The sequence below is a fragment of the Mastomys coucha genome, unplaced genomic scaffold, assembly GCF_008632895.1.
Source record: "Mastomys coucha isolate ucsf_1 unplaced genomic scaffold, UCSF_Mcou_1 pScaffold3, whole genome shotgun sequence".
Taxonomy (NCBI): Eukaryota; Metazoa; Chordata; class Mammalia; order Rodentia; family Muridae; genus Mastomys; species Mastomys coucha.
The window spans coordinates 10929879-10946434 of NW_022196909.1; the positions used below are offsets into that span (position 1 = coordinate 10929879).

A 16556-nucleotide genomic window follows, 5' to 3' on the forward strand; every position below is an offset into this window, starting at 1 on the left:
TCAGTCTGGCTGCTGCTGATGGTAGGTGGTACACCTGTGGCTGGACTAAAGATCTGAGATACCAGCTTGGGGTTGGAGCTGGAGGGACTGGCTTGAAACTCTATCTCGGCTCCCATTTGCCCAGAGCGGGGTGGCCCTGAGAGGGGGAAGACCCTGTGCTGAAGGGAGCTCATCAGGTGGACAGTGAGGTGCTTCTCAGTGGGCAAGCAGACCCTGTGTCTGGCGGAACCACGCCTGCAGCTGCCATAGCATCTGGAGATAATAGAGGAACGCCCAGGGAAACAGCGATCCTCCGTACTCTTAGCCTTGGTCTTTCTACACTCTGGTTTTGTTTGCCAACTCTGGGCCTCTGAACTCCTGAAGACTCAGTCCAAGTAGCAGAGCGGGAGCCAGGGCCTGCCTTACTGTCCTGCTGGGAAACCAAGGTTAGAAAAAGCAAGCATATCACCAGGGAGCCATGCAGAGCAGAGGTCTTGATCTGCAGGGATAAATCTTCTACCATGAGAGGAAGGGAACACAATTAACAGCTATCTCCCTTTTCAAGCCTGATCTAGAATGGTCAAAGTTAAGACTATGTCACAGTTGTTGCCCAGAACCCTACTGGGACTCACAGTCCCCCAAAATGTACTGGCCACAACCCTAGTCACCATCGCTGTGATTCTGAGCAGCCAAGAGGTCTGCGGGGATGGGCCGACACACGTATCTGAGACCCTTCCCTTTGCTCAATCCCCAGCCCGGGTTTAGACCCCCAGGTCTCCCCAGCCCTGGCCCTTCTGATGATAAAGGACAGCAGAATGCTCAAAGCCCCAAAGAGCCTGGCCCACCAGTAAAGCTCTGCCTGTTGAGCTAAGCCAGCCCGTGTCTCTCTGTCTGTGTTCTGATCTCCCACAGATACAGAGCAGGTAGCCTAGCCCAGGCAACCCCGGCATCACTCACCCCCCCTGGGCTTGCCAGGTAATTATGCATTAGAAACTAATATTAATAAAGGCTCCGGGAACGAGGTTTTAATTCCAGATCTTGCCACCAGATTATTGTGCATGAGGGAAATATCAGGGCCCCAAACTCTCCCTTCTCCCTCACCCTCCATCTCCAGGCAATCTGCTGCTTTGATTAATTCTAACATGGTTTTCCCATGTTGGGGAGGGAAGGGGAAGGAAAGCAGAACATGACAGTTTGGAACAGTCTCCGAGCATTCGTTGGCCCCTCCCTGCCCATCTGAACAGTCCAAGGTCCCAAGCATGCTCCACACATCTGCCCATCCAAGTTCCATCCCATGGCCTCCAGAAATGAGGTCCCTCCGCTGCTCCCTCACGCTCTCTCACCCCTCCCTCTCAGCCTCCTCATCTGAATTTCCTACACACCTGAACCCACCTTGGCGTCCAATGCCCTCCCCGTGTTCAATATCTAGGAAGTTTTCCTAATAACGAACCGAGCACAATGAACTGTGGAGGTTGGGGGCGGGTACGGGAGGGAATCTAAATGTCCATCAAGGGAGGCCTGTTTTATAAATTATGAGACAATATACTAGAATGCTCTAGATGTAATGAAATAGAATAATTTACAAGACGTATTGTGGGAAGAAACGCACCAGTGTACAGAACAGCCTATGTATGCTGCCTTTTGTGTGGAAGCGTGCACCCCATAATTCTTGTGTACATGTGGAATATGGCTTAATGCATTGTGGGGTTGCCATGGAGACAGGAGGAGAAACTTAGTTGCACAGTAAATGCTCATTTAATGGTTGCAATCACCACTTGACTGACATCTGAGATCAGAGTCCTCCCCTAGTCAAGCAGGATGGTGCTCCAGAAGAGATGGCATGTGTGGACAACACTTGAGAAACATGGGCTTCGGGGGAACAAGGAGTGAGCCTCAGAGGGGGTCACACTGCAGCTCTGGCTAGTGGCTACTGCTCCAAGAGCCTCGGGATACAGACACATGAATGCAGAGATACAGAGAAAGAGAGTACACTGTTCCAGTTGGTCTCTGGGAAGGTGATCTGCATGTCGGCCTTCCCTGCAGAGGCAGGAGTCAGTCGGTGCGTTTGTTACTGGTATTGCTGCGGTGACAAAAATACCTGACAAAAGCAACTGCAGGGAGAGAGGGTTAATTTGAGTCCGTAACTCCGGGGTGCATTCTATCATGGTCAGGCAATGATGACAAAGGCGCATGGGGCAGCGGTCATGTTCCATCCATAGTCAGAGAGAGAGAGAGATGACTCCTTGTGCTCAGCTCCTTTTCTTGTTTTGATTTGGTCCAGGAGTCCAGCCCATCCGATGGGAGGGTCTTCCCACCAGGAGTCCAGCCCATCCGATGGGAGGGTCTTCCCACCAGGACTCCAGCCCATCCGATGGGGGGGTCTTCCCACCTCAGTGAGGCTAGTCTGGGTAATCTCTCCCAGACATATCCAGAGACTAGATTCTGAGATGATTCTAGAACCTGTCGAGGTGACGTTGATCATCACACTCGGTTAGGCAGCTGAGTAGGGACATCTGTCCAGCGTGGAGTCACTAACTGTGATCACATTTTGGTCTGTGATTATAGAAGAAAGCATAAAGATCCTCCAGAAATCCTAGAGTGTATGGAAATCCAGAGCCGTAATTCCCACTTACAGATTGTCCCTAGGCTCTTCTCTGATTAGATCATAACTTATTATAACCCATTTACTTTAATCTACATTCTTCCACGTGGCTGGTTACCTGTGCTCAGGCACCATGTGTCTGTCTCCTCACATCTTCCTGGGTGAATCTCCTACCTATCCCAGAATTCCTTCTGTCTCCAGGATGTCCCACCTTCTATTCTACTCTTTCCTACAGGTCATAGGTTTTTAATTGACAGGTGAAACATCCATACCACACACAAGATATTCTCTCTACACACAGATTAAAAGATGTTCTCAGCATCCTTAGTCTTAACTCACTAAGTAACTAAGTAACAGCCCACGGAAACAGTTGGGAGATGCCAAATGCTCCAAACAATGCCCCGTGTTTCCCAGGGGACAAAACTGCCCCCAGCTGAGTAGAGTATACAAAGACACATCACATGTTAGTTTTATAAATGAAAACATAGTAGCTAAAATAAAAACTCCTGGAATGTGGCCCCAAAGAGATTGGAGACAGCTGGAAAACATCAAGAATCTTGAAGACAGAGAGGTAGAGATGATCCAATAGAGAAGAAAAACAGATTGGAGGAAACTGAATAGATTTTCCAAGAACCATGGAACAACTGGAGTTTTTTTTTTTCTATCTGTGTCATTGGAGTCTCAGAAGGAAGAGAGAAAGAAGAGCTGCCCTATTGAAAGAATGTTTGAGAAGAGGATGCCTAAAGAATTCAGAGCCTGGTGAAAGACATTAGCATACAGACCCAAAACCCGCAGTGAGCCCAGAAAAGAACAACTTCCAAAGGTATGAGCAGACAGAATAGCTGGACTAAAAACTTAAGCCAAAGTCGGGTCTGAGATGTGCAGCTAAAGCGGCGTTCAACAGGAAAATGCATAGCATTAAATGCTCTGTTACACTAAAGATGTGTTTGAACCAATCACATATGTTTCTAGTTTAAGAAACTAGAGAAGGGCTGCAGAGGTGGCTCAGTGGTTAAGACTGCTGGATACTCTTGCAGAGGACCAGGGTTCAGTTTCAACATCCACATGGTGACTCACAACTACCTCTAACTCCTTCCCAAGGGACCCGACTCCCTCTTCTAAACAGGCACGGCATGCGTGTGGTGTATTGACATACATACAGACAAAACACTAGTGCACAAGGAAATAACCAAATCCTGTTTAAAAAAGAAGAAAGAAACTGGAGAAAGAATGAAGTCAAAGTAAACAGTGAGAAAGAAAGGATAGTGGCAACAGCAGAAATCGATCACATGAAAGCAGAAAGACAGTGGGGGAGTAGAAACCACAACAGCTGCCTCTGAGAAAAGTAGTAAGGTCATGACCTGTAGCCAGTCTGAGAAAGAGCAGGGAGAAAACAAATGGCCAAATTAGGAGTCAAAGAAAAGACGTTGTGAACTGGAAGTCAGGATGGAAGGGAGCAATGGAGTCCTGCACACAGATCAGACAAAACAAACGCCTCAGAGCCAGAAAACTACAACACCAGCCCAGCTGCACTGGGCCAGCCGAATGACCTGCCAACTGCTATTGATCTGGAATTGGAGCCTTCAGACGTCCTGAAATCTCTAGGTCCAGGAATTTTATGAGGAAGTTTTAAGACACAAATAAGAAGAAATAGCACCCAACATATATATTTTTCCCCTCAGAAAATAAAAGAGGAGGGTAAATACTTCTCACTTTTCTATTATTTTGAGATACGATCTTGCTAAGTAGCCTAGCCTGGCCTTGAACTCAAGAACCCCCAATTCCACCCCCAAGTACTGGGACTATAGGTGTGCTCCACCACATCTAGCTTCCATTTCTTTGGAAGGACAGTGTTACTTTGAAACACAAATCAAACAACCAATACCAGAAAAGAATACTTCAGAGCTCCCATGAACATAGACACCTAAGTGGAAACACTGTAGCCAAGTAGATTAGTTTTGGGAATGCAAGGAAGGTTAAACTGCACAAGTCAATGTATCCTATTAAGAGACCAGGGTTAAAGTAAAGACCATATTGCTGGGGGTTGGAGATGGCTCAGTGGTTAAGAGCAGTGACTGTTCTTCCAGAGGTCCTGAGTTCAATTCCCAGCAACCATATTGTAGCTCACAGCCATCTGAAATGGAATCTGATGTTTACTTCTGGTGTGTCTGAAGACAGCAACAGTACACTCATATAAATAATAAATAAATAAATAAATAAAACTTTTAAAAAAGACCTTATTGCTCATGTTGAGAAAGCATTTGTCATGGTTCAACATCTGAGATTCTCTACCCCCCCCTTTTTTTTCTCTGAGATAGGCGTTCCCTCTACACTTCACACTAGACTGGAACTCATGGTGATCCTCCTGCCTCCCGTCTCAGGGGCCTCAGCTTCTCTAACACGCAATGGATGTTGTTGATCTACCCAGCTGCTATAGTGCAAGCCAATGTAAGAAACCTCCTTTAATGTATGTGTATGTGTATATGTTATTGTTTTAAAGTTCTCAGCAGGAGATGCCTCAGCCGGTAAAGGCATCAGTGGAGCAAGCCCAGGGATCTGAGTTCAATGCCTAGAACCCACATTAAGAGAAGCTGGATACAGTGGTGCCCCTGTCATCCCATACAGATGGGAAGGCAGAGACAGGGGGATTACCTGAGAGGGAGTCTGCCTCAGCAAGGTGGATGATGAGACTCCCAAAAGTTATTTGCTGACTTTCACACATGCTCTGTGGCATACTCCTCCCACAGCATAAACAAACAAACAAACATTTTAAAGATGCATTTAAAATGTTTTTATCAAACTAAGAAAAGAAGGATCCATGAAAATCCCCTCTCTATATAAGGATACCTTGTCTCGAATACAAAACTCAAAACCAAGCGACATACAAATAACAAACTCTGTTTAGCATCATTTCCAAAGGCTTGGTAAAGGCTGTGGGTGAAGGCCTTGGCATTGGCTAAAAGAGATCAGAGCAGGTTTGCTACCCTCAGCCCCCCCTCAGCACTAGCTGGGAGTTCTGGCCAGTACAATAGACAAGCAAAATAAAGACCTGGGTATGGTGTCTCATGCTTGGAATCCCAGCACTTGGAAGATGGAGGCAGGAGGATCACCATGAGTTCCAGTCTAGTGCGGGAGTGTAGAGGGAACGCCTGTCTCAGAAAAAGAAAAGGGGACAGAGAATCTCAGATCATAGCATCGCCTGGGTGCAAACCCCAGGAAAGGGTTTTCTAGAAATAATTTTCTAGAAATAACTGAGTTTGATGAGATTGGATTGGTAGGAGATACACCTCTGTCAGGGCATTTCCGTGGAGGATTAACTGGGGTGGGGTAGGAGGGAGTAGGGAGGGAGGAGCCCCACACTCAAAGTGAGTGACATCATCCACCTGGCAACCCAGATCCCAAGAGAGAGGTCCTAGGAAAAACACCCTTACTGTATCTGGTCTGTCTTGGTCATTCCCATTCATTGTAACAGCATCAACTTCCCCCTTTCAACACACACTCAGTACCAGTCACTCTCCAGCCAATCTCCAGGGTTGGGACTGCTCAGGGGCCACAGCTTCTCTAGCGCGCAATGGATGTTGATCTACCTAGCTGCTATAGTGCAAACCAATGTAAGAAACCTCCTTTAATGTATGTGTATGTGTGTGTGTGTGTGTGTGTGTGTATGTGTGATGTGTATGTGTGTGTATGTGTATGTGTATATGTATATGTGTATGTGTATATTTGTGTGTATGTGTATATGTGTATGTATATGTGTGTGTGTATATATGTATATGTATATCCTTGGGTGTTGCTCTAGAGAACCCAGCCTAATACAGAAGTATCATTTATTATGCCTTCAAAAAAAAATCAAGTTATTGGACAAAATGTGACAGAACATGTAAGGGCTATATCCTTGACACTACAAAATAAGATGAACTTAATCAGAAAAAGCTAATGAGGAGTTATTTATTAAATGTAAGAACCCAAGTGTGATTTTTCAGCTATGACTCAAAAGAATCAATATCGATCTTTACCAAATCAATCAGTGCCTCACTTCTGCTTTCATCGAAATATCAGCACGACTTTTATGCAGAGACATGCAGTTTGGGTTTTGTGGCTATTGATGTGATGAAATATTTAACCAAAGCATTTTTGAGGCATAAAAGGTTTAGGTAGAGCCGGGCAGTGGTGGCACATGCCTTTAATCCCAGCACTTGGGAAGCAGAGGCAGGCGGATTTCTGAGTTCGAGGCCAGCCTGGTCTACAGAGTGAGTTCCAAGACAGTCAGGGCTACACAGAGAAAGCCTGACTCAAAAACAAACAAACAAACAAACAAAAAAGGTTTAGGTAGGAACTTGACGTAACTAGACATGGCACATCTATAGTCAAGAGGAACGAATGTGTGCATGCCACCGAGTTAATGTTCTTTACTCTTGTATAACCAGGGGATGATGCTGCCCACAGTAGGCTCGGCCCTTCTTTGGATAGCACAGTCAAGACAATCCCCAACAGACATACCCACAGGACAATTCACAGTCATCAAAGGTGAACTCACAGCTTATATACAAATGAACTCCATGGGTAGTTGATTTAAATGTAAAACATGATCCTCCAACAACTTTAGGGGGAAAGCATCATAGGATAAAATGCTTGTAATCTATCATTTCCTCCGTATAATGACTTGAGAGTCATCCAAAAAACTCTTAGATACAGAGCCAAGAATACAGTCTAGAGGTGAAAACAACACAGACTGTATTAAAATATAAAATAATTTTTAAAAGAATAAGACACTTACAATCTGACATACTTGCCAAAGGACCTGGGTCCTCAATATATGAAAAGCTCCAAAGATTCAATAGTAAAGCTGGACATAGCAACATATATCTGCAATCTTAATACTTTTGTAATCATTACAAATTTGAGGCTAGCCAGAACTACATAGGAAAACCCTGTTTCAGAGAGAGAGAGAGAGAGAGAGAGAGAGGAAGAGAGAAGAGGGAAAACAAAAATCAATAGTAAGAACATACAAAATGGATGAATAAATGAATAGACACATCACTCAAGAGGAATGAAAGTGGCAAATAAAGAAATGAGAATAGACTCAGTAAACTCGGTATCCTTCAGTGATTTGAGAAATGCAAATTAGAATGGCACACCTGTCAGATTGACTGACATAATAACAATAATTAAGCAAAACAAGTACACCAATTTGTGAGGAGAGTGGAATTCTCAGATGTTTCTGATGAGAATGCAGAATGCCATAGGCACTCTGGAAAAAAGTTTAGTATTTTTCTTACAAAGTTAGATATGCAACTACCATTTGACCCAGCAATTTAACTCCTTGGCATTTGCCTAAGAGAAATGAGAATTGCTTGCACAGAAGACCCTGTGTATAAATGTTAATGGAAACTATATTTTACTGAAGTAAAGCAACCTCGAGTAAATACATGAATGGAGAAACAAGCTGTGGTATGTCCATACAGTGGAATACTAGTCAGCTGAGAAAAGGATTCAAGGTAAAGCAGGGACTTAAAGACATTGTGCTGAGTGAAAGAAACCAATCTAGAAAGTTACATCTGGTATGACTTCACGTAGGTGACATTCTCAAAAATATCAATGATAATGTTTGAGAACAAATCAGTGGTTGCCAAGGTGATGCCATCAGAAAGGGACAGTGTGAGGAGGTTTGGAGTCTGATGGAACCATCTCTAGTTTGACTGTGCTGGTGCCAACACAAATCAAGCTCTCTCTCTCTCTCTCTCTCTCTCTCTCTCTCTCATCTTTCTATCCTATATCTATGTTAAAATTCACAAAATGCTATTTCACAATATCTATGCATACCAAATTACCAAGCGGCACAACTGCACAACTTAAAAGCATGCATTTTAAGTTAACAACTCTGCTTCAACAAAACTACATGCCAATATTACTGCCTGGTATTTTAAAGGAAAATGAATACTGAAAACCACCCCTGGGTGGTCCAGGTGCCATGGTCTGGTGGCAGCCTTCCTGAGAGCACTCCTCCTTCTTTATCAAAGGGTTCTGCAGCCTCACATTCAATTAACGGTCACAGGAAATATTTGGAAACATAGATTGCATCTGTGCTGAACAGGAGCGGGAATTGTTTGGCTTCTAGTCATTTTCTCAGCGGCACCTACTTGTGTGGCATTTACAGGGCATTAGGTATTAATTACAAGTAATCCGGAGGTGGTTTAAAGCGTATAGGAGATGAGGCACACACAGACACTGCATTTTATGGAAGGGACTTGAGCAGCCAGGGATTATGGTCTCCCCTTGGGGTCCTGCAGCCAGTCTCCGCCAGGAAGCTGTGCCTGTGATAACTAGCTCACCTGTTGCTAAGCAACAACATATGGACTTTTCTGTCCATCATCCCAGGAGCTCCAAAACTGGAACAGAAGTTCTTTGAAGGTAGGACTTTGGCTCCACAGTGGCTCCCTAGTTATTCCGAAACTGATCCACCCCCTTGTTTTTCTCCTTCTTTCTCTTTTTCTTCCTTTCTCTTTTTGTGTGCATTTGGGTTCCTATAGATGTGTGTGTGTGTGTGTGTGTGCACCTTTGCATGTGTGTGTGTGTGTGTGTGTGTGTGTGTATGCATGCACTCATGTGCAGCTGGAGACCAGAAGTCAAACCCTGGATGTGACTCTCCAGCTGCATCCTCTTGTTTCCTGAGACAGGGTCTCTTACTGGCCCAGAGCTCACCAACAAGGCTGGGGCGCCGTGCAAGAAAGCCCCAAGGGCCACGCCCCACCCCCACCTGATGCTGGGAACCTGACTTTTTAAACTTATATTCTGAGGATCAAAATCAGGTCCTTGTGCTTGTGTGACAGGCACTTCAACCAACTGAGCCATCTTTCTGAACCGTTATACTCCCCCCTCCTCCACCTTTCCTTCCACTCTTTCTCTGGTTCCTTTCATAGGGGCCCCGCATTGGGACTATCAGCACTCATCCTGGGGCCTGGCCTATGTCCCCTGCTACAGTCTCTTTGTCCTACAGGTGGGCAGTGGGTGGCTCAGGACACAAGTGCATTGTGAGGTGGTAAAAGCCACTAGAGCTTCATGCTTTATCATCCCAGGGAAAGATACAGTGAAATCTTGCCCACATTGTACGCCCATGCTCACGTTGTACATCCATGCAAGGGCTGGAACTAGAAACCAGCAGAGAGACCTGGGAATATCCCACAGCCCTGGGGAGGTTCGAACTACCTAAGCAGGCTCGAACTGCCTGAGCAGGCTCCACAGAGTGCCTTCGCCTCATCCTCCTTGTTTCCAGGGAGCTGCCTCTGATGGTTCAGATGCAAATGGCACCTTTGAACTCTGCTGCAGTGCTCGGTTAAACAACAGACCCCCCCCCCCCAAACACCACACAGCAGAGCTTGGAAACTCAAGAAATCCCAAACCAACCCAGTTTCTCTCTTACCTGACTTAGTTATCTTTCTCATTGTTGTAGCCAAAACTGGACAGAAAAAAAAAATGGCTGCAGGAAGGAAGGGCCTAGTTCAGCCCAGGCATTCAGAAAGGCTTCAGTTCACCAGGGAAGAGGCAGGTATAGCGGCAGGAGGTGGAGGCAACTGGTCACACTGTGTCTGTAGTCAACAGCAGCCCATGGGATGGTGCCATCCGCTTTCAGGTTGCTTCTTCCTATTCAATTAACCGAATCAAGAAACTCCCTTCTGAACACGCCCTGTGCTCTGTCTCCTTAGTGATTTTAAGTCTTGCCTCTTTCCTGTGCATCCTGCCCTCCCTGTCCCCAAGTGGGAACACTGGAGCCCACCTGAACTCTTGCTGTGTTCCCTCCACAGCTGGCTGTGCTCTGGAAGGGTACCCCAAGTGCACATTCTGGTTTTTGTCTCTCAGCCATGACTTGTGTCTCACCATCCGTGGCCCACCCTCCCACCAAGGTGTGGTCTAATGGCCATGTCTACCACACTGGAAGCCCATCTCGGATCCTTCTGGCTTAGAAAGTGGCCACCTGCTCAGTGGCTCTTCTGCTGCCTAATCCTGCCTGTACATCTGCTTTTATCATCCATCTCTACATCTGCCTTCATCATCTACCTCTGTGCCCATTTGACCCTGTTGGAGCCTAGTACACACAGTTCCAATCCACCAAAATGCTTCCTAAACCAGTTCCTCTCGGTTCTTCGGCCCCCATGGGTGTGGGTTGGATGGTAGCCTCCAAGAATCACATCCCTACCCTGGCATGATGAGCGCTGCCTTCTTGGAGGAAGGATCTTTGAAATAATAAGTTGGGGGGGTTGTCTTAGTTAGGGTTCCAATGCTGTGAAGGGACCCCATGATCAAGGCAACTCTTATAAAGGAAAACATTTAATTGGAGGTGGCTTACAGGTTCAGCAGAGGTTTAGTCCTTTATCGTCATGGTGGGAAGCACTGTGGTATACAGGTGGACTTGGTGTTGGAAAAGAAGCTCCGAGTTTTATAGTTTGATCTGCAGGTGGCAGAAAGGAGACTGTGTGTTACACTGGCTGTAGCTTCAGCATAGGAGACCTCAAAGCCCGCCCCTTCTTACAGGTCAATCATTCAAACACATGAGTCTATGCGGGCTGTATCTATTTAAAAAACCACCACGGGAGTCTTAAGATGGAGTTGTTTTGACTATCTGGGTATGTCCTAAATCTAATGACAGGAGTCCTTCTAAGAATGAAGCAGAGAGAAATTCACAGAGAAAAGGCGGGGATAGAAGTGACCCAGCCACATAAGCAAGGATGCCTGCCACTGTCAGACTGCAGAAGGCCAGAGCCCTGGAGGAGGCATGGATGACCCTGTTGGAAACTTGGTCATGGTTCTGCCGAGACACGCTTGTCTCCCTTCATAGGCTCGCATTCCCAGGCGGTGGAACCACTGGGGTGTTTGGACCAGGCAGACACTACTGCACCAACAGGTTAAGTCGCAGATGAGCTCCTGGCTCAGTGGACTGCAGGAGATGGGGTCTAGTCGAAGGAGTTAGTCACCGGGGATGTGCCGTGTTATCTTTCATATCTTCTTTTTAGTCTTTCTTCCTTTTCTCTTCCTCCATCCTCCATGAGGTGCGGCACGGTACTGTCCTGTGTGCTTTTCTCTGGCATGATCTCCGGGGCTGAGAAGCAACAGAGCCAAGCGACCCTGGACTGAAATCTCAGCCACGAGCCTAACATACCTTTCCCACCCTCAGTTCATGCTGTTTCATGACGCTGAGGGAGGGATGCCACCTCGCCGTTAACTTGTGGCCTCTGGAGGCTTGAGAGAATCGATTTCTGTCACTCTTGTCACAGCTTCCACAGGAAACCAGCACACTCAGGCACACTTCCTCTGTGGCACCTTCAGGGCCCTGCTGGGCAGACTCCCTCCTCCTCTGGGGTCCCACCCGTCCCACTCAGGGGCATGAGAGTGGATATTGGAAGTCACGGTATCAGAGTCAGGTAGGTGTCCTCCCACCCCCACTGTGAGCACGCGTGGGGGATAGCCTGGCATCGGTGAAACTGACACACGTTAGTCAGGGTTCTATAGATGAGAAGAACCAATAGAACGAAGCTCTGATATCAACAGGGATTCCATCAGAGTGGCTTACAGGCTGCCGTCTGGCTAGTCTAACAATGGCTGCCTCCCAATCTAAACAGAGTCTGGTAGCCGTTCAGTCCCCAGGGCTGGATGTCTCAGCTGGTCTTTGGTGGACACAGGAGTCCTGAAGAAGTGGGCTTTAACGCCCTCGAAGGAACGGCTCAGTGGCAGGACACATGAACTTGGCAGTGAGTGTGAAGGCAAGCAGGCAAAGGGCAAAAGCTCCCTTCTTCGTCCTTTTCTATGGACCGCCACCAGAAGGTTCGACCCGGGTTTAGGGTGGGTCTTTGGCCCCAAATGATCCAACAGGTGTGCCCAGCTGCTTGGGTTTTATTGAATCCAGATGTCATCTGCTAACCAAGATTAGTGATCCCAGCATGTTGGTGTTCAACCCAATGTCCGTTTTCAGAGCCCCCTGGAATACGACTCAGCCGTGAACCATGAAGGAGCTGAGTGTACACAGCCTGGCTCTATCTGGGATCATCAATACGGAGCCCACAACTATTCACATGGGATGCATGCGAAGCAATCACATTGGTATAGAGATCTGACGAAGGTCGTTGGCAGTTTTGGGGTGCATGCACACGTGTTGAAATCATACAGGAAAGCAAATAGCTCTTCAGCAGAGAGGAGGGAAAGCTAGGGAGGACAGTAAACAGACCATCTGGTGTTGGGCTTGTCAAGCATTGTCGTGACTACCGTTCTCCAGAGGCCTGGCTAATACACAGCGGCTTGCCCGTAGTGGAACTGTGCCTTCCACCAGAGATAACACAGGGCAGACCAAGGTGCAGGTAGTAGGGCTGAGACAAGACCCAGAGATGGGGTCCTTAGGGACGCCTGACCCTCACTGTATATCAGAGTTGCAGTGAATCTCATCAAAGGCACCCTGGCACCCATGTGGTGTGGCTCAGGCTGGAGCAGGGTGGCCAGGAAGTCTGGCCATGCAAGTAGGCTGAGCCTCTCGTTCAGTTCTGGGTGGGCTGGCTGAACACAGAGGCTTTCTCTCTGCTTCTGGGCTTTTCATGATGTGACATGAATTTGTTTGTATGTATGAGGTGTCCACACTCAAGCAATAAAACCATAAGAAGGCATGAGGTGGGAAAGCCAAGTGTGGGGGGGAGAGAGACAGACAGAGAGAGAGAGAGAGAGAGAGAGAGAGAGAGAGAGAGAGAGAGAGAGAGAGAGAGAGAGAGAGAAGGGGTCTTAGAAGAGAGAGTGAGAAACCAGAAAGGATTCCTAAAAATACTTCCGCCTGTCAGCCAGGAAGCGAGGCCGCTGCTGGGCCTGTCAGGCATCACAGCGGGCGGTAGATGCTGTTGGTCAGTCTGTCAGCCTTCTGTCAGCAACTGGGTCAGGCAGGCAGCTAAGCCGTGGTCAGCCTGTCAGCCTGCAGTCACTGGGCAGACTTGGTCGGCCTTCAAGCAGCCAGCAGTGGTTGGCTTATTAACATGGTGGTCCGTGGTCCAGTCGGTTAAGGTTTAGACATGGCCATCAGGCCAGCCCTCAGTCATCCTAACCTGGCACTACTGAGACTCACAGAGGAGATGGGTGGGTGTGAGAGGCCATGGTGCTGAGGGGTCAGCCTCCAGCTTATGCGCTCGCAAGTCAGGCAAGTGGCTGTTAGCTGGTCAGTCATAAAGTCCGTCGGTGAGTCAGTTGACAATTACCATGCCCGATGGTGAAAACAGCCAAGCAGGAACCAGCTAGACCATCCTTAAGTCAGGCAACACAGGAAGTCTGTCTACAGGATGCTGCGTCAATCTGCCAGACAATTAATTGGCCAGTCAGTCCCCACGTCTGTGGCTGGCCAGTCAGTCACGCCACATGTCTGTAAGCACTCTGCCAGGGCCTCGTTTAGACCCTCACCGTGTCTCTAGACAGACAGCCAGCCCCTAGTCAACCCACTAGACATGGCTGTCAGTCCTTACCTGAAGCAGTCTGCCAGCCTGTCAGGCAGGCAACTGCAGGCCCAGCTTGGTCCCAGAGCTGAGCTACCTCATTAAGAGCCAGGCTCTCAGTTGTGGGGGAAGTCGGGACCCATTTCTCCATCAGGGCTCTGTTAACCATTGTTACCCATAATCCCCCGCAGCTTCGACTGTGGAAGAGGCCAGTCAGTTCTCCCTCCCCTTTCTCTGGCTCTCCTGCATTCCAGCACCTTCAAAGGGGGTGGGGGGGGGGCTCCTGCTACAGACATGATTGGGGTGGAGTTTCTTAGAGGCCAGAATGGGAGTGGAAGGTACTGAGGACTTGTTATGGTCAATGCCTGGGAGCATGGATCCTAGGAGTTCCTCTTTTTGTCTGAACCTCCCTTGGGGATCCCATGCTTTCTCTCCCAGACCCAGGAGTGCGAGCTGGCCCTCTGGTCAGAGAGGATGTAACTAAACTCTCCGTGGATTTCGTCAGCTCTTGGTTTTATGGAAAAGAAATGGGAGGACCCACACATCTCTTCCCCGCTGCGTCCTCACACTTCACGGCGCCTGCTGCCTCTCGTTCCAGTCAGAGAGCTTTCTGCTCCCTCCATACCTCACAGTCCTCTTCCTTCCGCAGAGTCCCAGGAGAGACACTTTTGAGGTCTCGCCTACTGTGTGGCCTTTGCTAGGAATCAGCTTTCCTGCTGAACTGAGTCTTAGTTCTTGCCCAGGGCCAACGAGGGAGATAAAGTGTACCCACTTGGCCTCAGTTCTGTAGCAATTGGACCCACTGACAGAGCAGGAGGGGACCTGGGGCCTTCTGTTCTATATCCACTCTCCTCAGAGGCAGCGTCCTTGCCATTGGCCTCCTGTCTGGGCTTGCACATCCCTGGTGATGGTGAGCTCACTCTCTCTCAGAGGAGCCATTTCCATTGTGGGATAGTCTCAGCTCTTGAAAAGTCCCCCACAGAGCTACATCATGAGGTGTCTTACACCCGGATTATGCCTCGTGCTTTCTCCGATGGGCTAACCTGTGGCCTAGACTTGGGTCAGACTGATGGCATTCCTGTGTGTTCAGTTCCGTGCAAGGGGAGAGAGGCAAGTTGCGGAAGAACAGTGGAGGAAGCATTACTCTTGGGGAGGCTGCCTTGCTGTCCCCTGTCTGCCTGAGCCTGTGGCTTTAAGTAAGGCCCTTCCCGCATCTCTTGCTCTGGCCAGTGGCCTGATTGAAAACTGGAGGTAAGTGGAGATTCAATTCATTCAGGTGCTTAGAGCTTCTACCTTCGCTCTTGAAACCTGACACCATCCATAAGAGCAACCCTGCCCGGCCTCCTGTGATGCCAGGGCCCAGCTGCCCCCTGCAAGGTCCTCCTCTAGTGTTCTAATGCCAGAAAGGCCTCCAGCTCACCACAGGCACCACAGTCGGGGCGCCTCAATGGCGCAAGCCTTGTCCCATTGGCCTGCTGACCTGAAGCCTCACAAGGAATTGTGGTCATAGCTTTATGGTAGCTTTTACAGAAGTTGGTCACTGTCTTAGTTAGGGTTTTACTGCTGTGAACAGATACCATGACCAAGGCAACTCTTATAACGACAACATTTAACTGGGGCTGGCTTACAGGTGCAGAGGTTCAGTCCATTATCATCAAGGCAGGAACATGGCAGCATCCAGGCAGGCATGGTGCAGGAGGAGCTGAGAGTTCTACATCTTTATCGGAAGGCTGCTAGGAGAAGACTGGCTTCCAGGCAGCTAGGGTGAGGGTCTTCAAGCCCACACCCACAGTGACACACCTACTCCAACAAGGCCACAGTTCCTAATAGTGCCACTCCCTGGGCGAGCATACACAAACCATCACATTCACCTAACGGTGGCTAAGAGTGCTGCTCCAGACTGTCTACTCAGCAATTTTGGCCACAAGACTTCAAACCATTCATTTCAGGAGTGCGGGGAGTAGGGGGTGGGGTGGGGGTGTTCCATGCATTGGCCTAGAAGGCTAGAATCTCGTTTTGTGTTCTTACCCATTCAGTGGGCTACTATGTCCTGTTGTTCTTGGAGAATCGTGATGGTGGTTATGGAAGAGAACCTGGAAAGATTGGGGCTCGGGAGGGTGCACAATTGGCCTGTGTGGTTGATGTCCTCGGGCTGTGTGTCAGGGCTTAGCTAAACAGAGGGCATGCAGTCTATTAACCCAGCTCACCTCCCGTTCAGAAGCGAGGCTGGCAGGCTGAGTGATGGGCAGACCCGAAACGTATTTACAAACATCCCTTTCACCTCTGCTTCCTCGGGTAAGCCCCATTGGCGGCATATAAATGAGAATCAATAGGGCAGTTATTAAATCGTAAATATCCCTCCCCTTAGGCTCTCGGCAGGAGTTTGAGTTCTCAGTAGAGGGTGGCAGAACTCGAGACCCATTGCTCTGGCCTCTCAGCTGACAGGAACACCCACATGGGGTCTGCCAGCCTCAGTCCACCCTCGGAGAATCAGCCACCCGGAATGGAGGAGACATCATCAA

General features: G+C 48.3%; 1 long non-coding RNA gene across 2 annotated transcripts; it reads right to left on the reverse strand.

Annotated features, from left to right (window-relative positions):
• Positions 1-1721: 1721 nt before the first annotated feature.
• On the reverse strand, positions 1722-16192 carry LOC116075143. 2 transcript variants are annotated; one of them, XR_004112436.1, is made up of 4 exons: positions 16063-16192; positions 10926-11027; positions 10002-10222; positions 1722-2090 (listed from the first exon to the last, which is right to left on the reverse strand). It is a non-coding gene; the product is annotated as an uncharacterized LOC116075143 (long non-coding RNA). The 2 variants fall into 2 exon arrangements; XR_004112437.1 differs by lacking the exon at positions 1722-2090 and adding an exon at positions 2513-2532.
• Positions 16193-16556: the final 364 nt, after the last annotated feature.